The 8,560-nt window shown below is 51.2% G+C and overlaps 1 non-coding gene across 1 annotated transcript; it reads right to left on the bottom strand.

Annotated features, from left to right (window-relative positions):
* Nucleotides 1-6,394: 6,394 nt before the first annotated feature.
* TRNAM-CAU (transfer RNA methionine (anticodon CAU)) lies at nt 6,395-6,466 on the bottom strand. Its single transcript has one exon. It is a non-coding gene; the product is annotated as a tRNA-Met (tRNA).
* Between the last annotated feature and the right edge of the window lie 2,094 nt (nt 6,467-8,560).

Here is an 8,560-nt window from a genome sequence, read left to right as displayed (position 1 = left end):
GGTGCGTTTGAAAAGTGGCGTTGTAATGCAGCCGCAGGCGAGCGGCGAGAGTGGAAAGAGAGGGCGCAGTGAGATCGACCGACGGTCTCTGCAGGCTCAAATTGCGCTTCGCACATGTCACTTTTTAGAGCGAAAGCTCTACTTCTCGAGGCAAACTCTCAAGGTCAAATGTGGGGCGCGTTTGACCTTCAGCTGGCGGAGAGAAGGTGTGTCCCGTGGTCAGGCCACGTGACCCGCTGCTGAGAGGCGTCGCATCTGCGCGCGCTCGGAGCCTCGCCGCCTCGGTACCACGGGACTAGCGGGAATTTGACAGCTGCTTCGCCGGCGCTGGTCGCCATGGAGGAAGAAAAACTAGGAGGGAGCATGACGTCGCAATCTTGAAGCCTAGTCATAAAAAATATAATGGAAAGCATCATGGGAAAAAGGCCCTCACGTGACAAGGCAGCGGTAGCTCTTAGCCGGATTTCGGTTTCGGTTTCGCTCTCTCGCTGTACGAGCGCAAACTGCTCGCTCGCCGCAGCGGCCACCATCCCCGAGCGACGCGTGCTGACTGCGGCGCAGTAGATACATTGGAGAACATGCTCCTTCGCTGTGACGCTTCTGCAGTGCCGCGTCGCGAGATTCTCGCGGCCTACAGGGCGCTGGGAATCATCCCGGACAGTCTCGAAGCGCTCCTGTGGCCGCGCGGCAGTGCGCGCACCCGTGACACGAACGCTCCGTGGGTGCTACCTCGGACGATATACGCGGCCGAGCGCCCCACCCCTGCCGTTAGTGCAGTGTGCCGCGTGCGCGATTAGTCCGAGATAGGACGCTGCGTGCGCGCGGCTATGTACATACAGTTTACTTCTTTTTGTAAGTGATTGTGCGCAGTGGCCGGGAGACCCCGCGCAGGGGCAGACGTAAAGCCGCCGGCACTCTCTCTCGACAGCGAGAGAGAGAAATTCTTCACTGCTGCATTTTACGTCGGAATCGCGTATGTGCGCGAGCGTATTCGGCGCGACTTGTGCCTCGAGAATAGCGGAGAACGGCGGGCCCATGGGTGGGCCGAAGTCCGCCTGCCCGAGAAATCGAATCGCGCAGCGCGCCGGAGCGCTCGTTAAACACGTCCGTCCGCCTTGAGCGCTCTGGAAGCCACTGCGCCCTTTTTTAGAAGCTCGTTTTCTTCACCTGCTCTCGAGTTCTTCGCTTACAGCATGCGCTGAAATAAACGCTCCGTATGTGTGCTTAACAACGAAAGGAATTCCTCTCCATTCTCTTTATGAACCAGAGTTGAACAGTGACGAGGTCGCGGCCGCACCCTTTGATGAAAAGTTTACCTGCAGTTTTCTACAGTGCACCCAAAAACTCAAGAGTGTAATCAACAGGAGTGTTGAGACGCGGAGCCTTCAGAAAACCTCGAGCTCGGTACGTATTCCGCCAAAGCTGCAACACAGGCGCTGCGCTTCTGCGCTACATCGGAACACGGACGTTCACTAAAAAGCTCCGCTGGTTGGCAGTCTGGTAACCTATTTCCCAAGCCTATTTCCCAAGAGTCAGTGCGCAAAAGGGCCCTCGGCAGCGGCGTCAGAGGAGGATGGCTTGCAGAGGTGATGATGATGATGATGAAGAAACTTTATTTCCGCCAGTAGAAGACCCGTGCCCCTCCGGGGCCGCAAGCAGGCGTCCGGGGAGGGGCGGCGTCGCAGCTGGAAGACTAGCAACGATATAGTCGCGCTGCTTCTGCTGCCAGGCGGGTAGCGTATCGTTGTATGCTAAGGTTGGCACTTCTGAGTATGGTCTCCCATTCCTCTGCATTATTAATTCTGCCATATCCTGGGGCATCTCCATAGTATGTGTTCGAGTGTAGCGGTATGCCCGCAGAACTCGCACACCTCCGCATCCTCCCTCGTGTCACCTCCTGTCCAGCTCCTCCAGAGCGGGGACGCGAAGTTTATAGCTTGGAGTCTTCTCCAGTCATAGGCCTCAGCCGAGCTAAGCGATCTATCCGGTGGAGGATAGATCCTTTTGCTCTTTTTCTGATTGTCTGTGATGCTATTAAAGGTGTTGGTTTCCTCTTTAGTGCTGAAATCGTATGAGGTGTCCACGGCTCCCCGGGGTAAAGAGGAGCGGGCGAGCCTGTGGGCGGCCTCGTTTCCAACCAGACCCGAGTGGGCTGGGGTCCAGATGATTAGAATACTGTGGGCTGGGATGAAGTCTTTTAAATATTTAGCCTCCATTTCGTGGATGCGTCCCTTGCTGTAATTTATAATTGCGGCTTTGCAGTCGCTTACTACGTATTTGGTACCTGGCTGAGTTAGAGCGATCGCTATTGCAAACTCCTCCGCCACAACGGGTTTTAAGTCAAGGTGTCTTACAACGCCTAACGTTCTGCCTATGTCTCCGACGGCTACTGAGACGGTGTCTCCTAGCGTGCCTACCGCGGCATCAGTGTAGGCCACGGTTCCCAGTGGCATCTTGCCCAGCTTAGCAGCCAGCTGTGCGACCCTGCTTTTCCTTCTGCCTGTGTCGTGGATGGGATGCAAGTGTCTGGGTATGGGAGCGATAGTAAGATGCTCTCTTATTTCCCTTCCCAGATCTGTTCTAGTGTTCACTATATTATCTACGATTACCGATTTCGCTAGCTCTAGATATTTCCTTCCTGCGGGTGTGAATGTTAGCCTTTCGATTTGCGATGTTCTAACTGCTTCAGTCAGTTCTCTGCAATTGTTATGCAGGCCCATTTTCTCGAGTATATCATTGGACGAGGAAATGGGCAGCCCTAGCGCTCGTTTGACACATTTCCTGATGATTGTATCTAATGCCTTTTCTTCGCTTTTGTTTATTTTCAGGAATGGGGTTGCGTAGCATATCCTGCTAACGATGAAGGCCTGCGTGAGTCTTAGTTTGCTGGACTCTGAGAGTCCTTCCCCCCTTCTAGATGCCTTTCTGAAGGCTCTGACGACAAGTTCAGCTTGCGCTTTGAGCCTGTCCAGCGTAGTTTTATTTTTCCTTTTTCTGTTAATATACATGCCTAGGATTCTTATTTCCTCGACATTTGGTATCGCTCTATTTTCAAGTGTAACCTCTATTGCCGGTATCCTTTCTGCGCTTGCTCATTGCTACAAAAAGCTCCGACTTTTGAGGAGAGCAGCTGAGACCCGCGCATTTCGCATGCTCGTTAATGATATCCGCTGCCTTCTGTAGCTTTTCTTTAATTTCTGATTCACCTCCTTTGTTTAGCCAGACATTTACATTATCTGCGTAGAGGCTGATGTTTAAGCATTCTATCTCTCTAAGCTTGCGGGTAAGGTCCCTCATTACCAGATTAAAGAGAAATCGGGAGAGGACAGCCCCTTGCGGGGTTCCTCTACATCCCATGGGGAACTCATCGCATGTGATGCCCTGAAAGGTAATGATAGCAGTCCTGTCCCTTAGGAACGATCGGATGTAGTTGTAGGTGTTTTTTCCTACGGCTATCTCATTTAGCCCATCAAGGATGGCGTCATGGCTGACATTGTCAAAGTCTTTCTTAAGATCTATACCTAAGATCGCCTTCAGGTTGCCGAGGTCCAGCTGATCTAATATATCTTCATAGAGTCTTAGCATGGTATCTTGGGTGGTGAGCCCAGGCCTAAATCCGACCATTTCATCTGGCCAGAGGCCGTTATTCTCCATGTATTTGGTCAGTCTGGTCAGGATGACCTTCTCAAGCAGTTTCCCTACACATGATGTTAGTGAGATCGGCCTGAGGTTCTCCAAGCTCGGAGGTTTACCCTGCTTGTGTATAAGCGTGATCTTGGCCTTTTTCCACTCTTCGGGGACAGCGCCCTCTTTCCACACTTGGTTGAGATACCTAGTGAGGCTATTTATTGATTCTTCATCCAGGTTTCCCAATATTCTGTTATCTACTCTGTCGAGCCCCGGTGCTGACCTTCGTTTTAACTTCAGCAGTTCTATTCTGACCTCGGCTCTTAATATGAGGGCATCCAACTCATCATTTGCTTGTCCCTTATAGTCCTCATATTGAGCGGCCCCATGGGGAGCGATATACAGTGACTTGAGCGTGTCAATAAGTTGCTCATCTGTGCCATTAAACTTATACCTAGCTTTTATTTGCTCAATTCTCATAGCCGTCTTAGATTTATTTGGGTCTATAAGAAATTTGAGCAACTGCCATGTACTGGATTTTCCCATGCTTTTCTCCATTTCCTCGCATCTATTATCCCATCTCTGAGATTCCAACTGTCGAGCATACCTTTCTAATTCTACATTGTGTCTAGCTATTTCCCTCCTTAGGTTTCTGTTCCACCTTTGGCTCTTCAGCTGGTTATTTAGCTGTTCCTTCCTTTTGTACATGCTGAAGAGCCTGCTGTCCATTCTATATTGGGAGTCATCTACCTGAACCTCCTCAGTTGCTCTTTCTACATGCTCAAGCAGCGTTGCCGTCCAGTTCTGGATAGAGCTTATGTCGCTATGCTCATGTTCTTCTCTGATAGCTCTGAATTTAAACCAATCCGTAAGCTTCTCTTGCCTGTAGGTTGTAGGTTTCACGCTGACTTTCCTGCTGAGATCGAGCTCCAGCAGAAAGTGATCGCTACCCAAATCATCCTGTCGGTTCCGCCATTTCACAATACCAGCGTTCCTACATAGCGTAAGGTCGGGAGATGTGTCCGCTGTTACGCTGTTACCAGTTCTCGTGGGACAGGAGATGTCATTGGCTATGTAGAAATTGGCTGCTACTATATCATCCAGTAGAGCTTGACCCTAGGCGTTGTTGCTTACGTAACCCCATTCCTGGTGCCGGGCGTTGAAATCGCCCATTATGATCAAGGGGTTTTTCCCCGCGAGTTTAACTGCTCTTCTGAATATGGGGTCAAATTTTACTTTCATCTTTTTTGGTGGGCTGTAAATATTTAGAAGGAATATGCTACCCCTATTCTTTTTTCCAGTTAAAATTTCTACGCATACTGTTTCCGTCTCCTGGTTTCCAATGTCGTGTTGGATTACCGCGATATTGCTTTTAACATACGTTACTACCTTGGTGTGGTTGCCATTCTTAGCAGCGTACCCCTTATAGCCCGATATATTCCAGTTCCCTCCCGTCTCCTGCATTGCAATTGCTAAAGGCGGGTAGTCCTGGCTGAGGATGTACTGTTGCAATAACGATCGCTTCCTAGCAAGATAGCGGCAGTTCCATTGCCACATTTTCGACGTGCTATTGGCCATCGATTTGGATGTTAACGTAAGAGGCCTGGCCTATGACTTGGATGTGCCTCGTCAGGTGTTCGAGTTCTCTGCAGACTGCCGACTCTAGGTTCTCCAGTCTAGCGCCGAGGATGGCCGCGTGCTGTTTGAGCTCTTGGAAGGACGTACTTCTCCATTTTTTTCATTTTCCTTTGATACTATCCTTTTAATTTGGCTTTCAGCTGTTATCGTTTCATCCTGCTTTCGTTTGGCAGGCCTGACTTGGTCTACGCTCATCTCTTCTGAGATGTTTTCAGCAGAGTCGCTGAGTTCACCTGCTTTGCGGATTGCCATCGGGGTGGCTGGTCTGAGTGGCGGTTGCGGCTTTTTCGATTGCTGAAACTGCTGCTCAAGTTCATGAATTGCCTCGGAAATTTTATCTATTTTCTCATTTAGTAGCCGTATGGCTGCTGCGTTCTCATCTACTCTCGGTTCTAGCGTTCTACTTGGGTTGGAGACCACACCCGCGAAGCTAACCGACCTACCTGCTACCGGCGCCTCGCCTGGCGGTGTCTTCTTCCCCGGGAACTTGGTCTTCTCCGCCCATGAGTTTCGTCCTGATTCCCTTTCAGATCGAGGGGGTGCCTCTGTGCTCCTGCTTCCGGGTTGCGAGGCACTCCTGGGTCGAGATGTGCGGCTAGAGGACCGGCCTTCATCTCCGCTCGTCCTTTGGTGGGGACTTGCTTTTTCTTGTGGTCTGCCCCTGACTTGCCCTTGCTTCTGGTTCCTTTCCTCAGCATCTTTGGCGATCTTTTCCGCCTGACGCAATTTGATCGTGTGGGGTGTCCGGTAGAGATTCTTACACCGGTCGTCTCCCAGCACACGGTTCTTTCCACATATCAAGCGTTTGGGCTCACAGGTGTGGCCCTCTTCAGGATCTCTGGCTCTGCATCCCCGGAATCGGACGTTGTGTGGTGTCAGGGCAAACGTCCGAGCGGTGGCCGAGCTCTCCGCAGGCATAACATACATCAAACTTCTTCCTATACAAACAAGGGAAGGGGAATGAGGGGCTCGTTATAAATATGACAGAAGCCAACAGCCACAGAAACCAAGGGGCACAGGGGATTTTTTTTATTTATTTATTTTGTGGTGTTGATCAATTTAGAATATTACTGAGTATGTTATCGCTTAAAACTAATTGATTAGAAAAGCAGAAGAAAAAACAACCATATGCCGCCGGTGGGATCCGAACCCACGACCTCCGAATTATGCGTCCGGTGCTCTACCTCTGAGCTACGGCGACGGCTGTCAAATCTTCTGCTTTCGGGGGTTCTCAAGGTTAGGTTTCTTAAGGTTAGGTTATTTGTTACACTCTCAAGGTTAGGTTACTTGTAAACATAAATACCCCCGAAAGCAGATTTGACAGCCGTCGCCGTAGCTCAGAGGTAGAGCACCGGACGCGTAATTCGGAGGTCGTGGGTTCGGATCCCACCGGCGCCATGTGGTTGTTTTTTCTTCTGCTTTTCTAATCAATTTGCTTTAAGCGATAACATATTCAGTAATATTCTAAATTGATCAACACCACAAAATAAATAAATAAACAAAAAACCCCCTGTGCCCCTTGGTTTCTGTGGCTGTTGGCTTCTGTCATATTTATAACGAGCCCCTCATTCCCCTTCCCTTGTTTGCTTAATTGCTTAGCGAGGGCCTCGGTTCTGGCAGCCCTGACGCCATAGGAGGCATAAGAGGGTTCTCACGCAGCTTCCACTCTCTCCGTTCGATGACGTTATACGTCACACTCTGCGGTAACACAGGACGTTCTACGTCCGTCGCTTATGAACGTGGGTGGCGCTGATGAACACTATCAAGGTTAGGTTACTTGTAAACATAAATACCCCCGAAAGCAGAAGATTTGACAGCCGTCGCCGTAGCTCAGAGGTAGAGCACCGGACGCGTAATTCGGAGGTCGTGGGTTCGGATCCCACCGGCGGCATATGGTTGTTTTTTCTTCTGCTTTTCTAATCAATTTGCTTTAAGCGATAACATATTCAGTAATATTCTAAATTGATCAACACCACAAAATAAATAAAAAATAAAGAAAAATCCCCTGTGCCCCTTGGTTTCTGTGGTTGTTGGCTTCTGTCATTCTTCCTATACAGGTTGCAGCGATAGGCTACGCCGATGAACCACACCTCCCTTGCGACCTCGGGACCCTCGAACAGGATCAAGACGGTCTTTGACTTCTCTCCTAATCTTCTTGCCCCTCGGACGTCCTCGTTTTCTTGAAGGCACACGTGAATATCTTGTGTTGTCAGGTTGAGCGGGATGTCGTAGATGACCCCTTTTCCGCCTTCTGGTATGGCCGCATGAGCAGTAGCTTCGACTTCCTGCTGTCCCACTCGGAGACTTGTAATCCTTTCGTATTTTTCAACTCGTTCTAGCGACGGGGTCACGATGAGCAGAGACTGGTTCTTGTCATTCGCGACAAACTTGTCTTCGGGGAGGACTGTCAGGCCAGCCGCCTCCACCAAAATCTTTCTTAGGAAGGGTCCAGCCTTCATCAGCTGATCTGCACCGCCTTTGGGGCGAAGGACCACGCGGTGCATCTCTCCGGAGACCTTCGATCTAATTCTGCCAACGGATCTCTCCGCAATGGCTCTTCCTTCCTTGTTATAGGGCTTGGCACGCCCCTTCTCTTCCGCTTCGGGCATATTTGCCGTTTTCTCCATGTATTGGCGCCCCTGGCGGCGAAACCAGGTTCCTGTGGCTTCCTGTTGGTCGAAATTGGCATCCATTCTCTGTTCTTGGCTTATTTCAGGCGCTGTCTGGCAACCCTGGCTGGCTTCCGGTTACCAGGCCATGATGTCACGGCACTTCCGGTCGCCCCGGCGGAGGCGACGCTTGGAGGCAAGGCCTGACGACGCCAAGCGTTCCGGCGTGGGCGCCCGAACTTTTGAAGAATCACAGAAAACGAACAGGTGGTCCTACCTCGAAGCGGGTGGGCTTCCCGAGTTCCTCGCACATTCCCGGACCTCGTCCAACCAAAATCTTTAAGTGAATTGGCAATATTTCCGCCGATATAGCCATCCAAAGCGGAGCTCGACGATGCGCAACGCTATCGCGCGGCGTCCCGTTCTCCCCTTGATCTGGCTTGCAGAGGCTGAGCGCGCTTCCTCCTAGTTTTTTTTTCTCCATGGCGAGGAGACGACCTCGGGCAACGGAGCAGGCGAGGTCACGGCTGAACGGCTTCTCTGAAACCGGGTGTCCAGGCCTGGGGAAGCCGTCCTCGCCCAGTTCAGCGCAACCAGGGGCCTGCTGTCTCCTGTCTCCCGCCTGCCTCTTGCTGCCTCGGAGAGTGGGCGCCGTGCTGGGCACAGGCATGTGCTGCCCGCCCGGA

This window comes from Amblyomma mixtum, chromosome 10 (assembly GCF_055824585.1).
Source record: "Amblyomma mixtum isolate Tamu chromosome 10, ASM5582458v1, whole genome shotgun sequence".
In the NCBI taxonomy this organism is placed as follows: domain Eukaryota; kingdom Metazoa; phylum Arthropoda; class Arachnida; order Ixodida; family Ixodidae; genus Amblyomma; species Amblyomma mixtum.
Note: the sequence above shows the minus strand (reverse complement) of the source record. Positions and strands in the feature narration are given on the sequence as shown.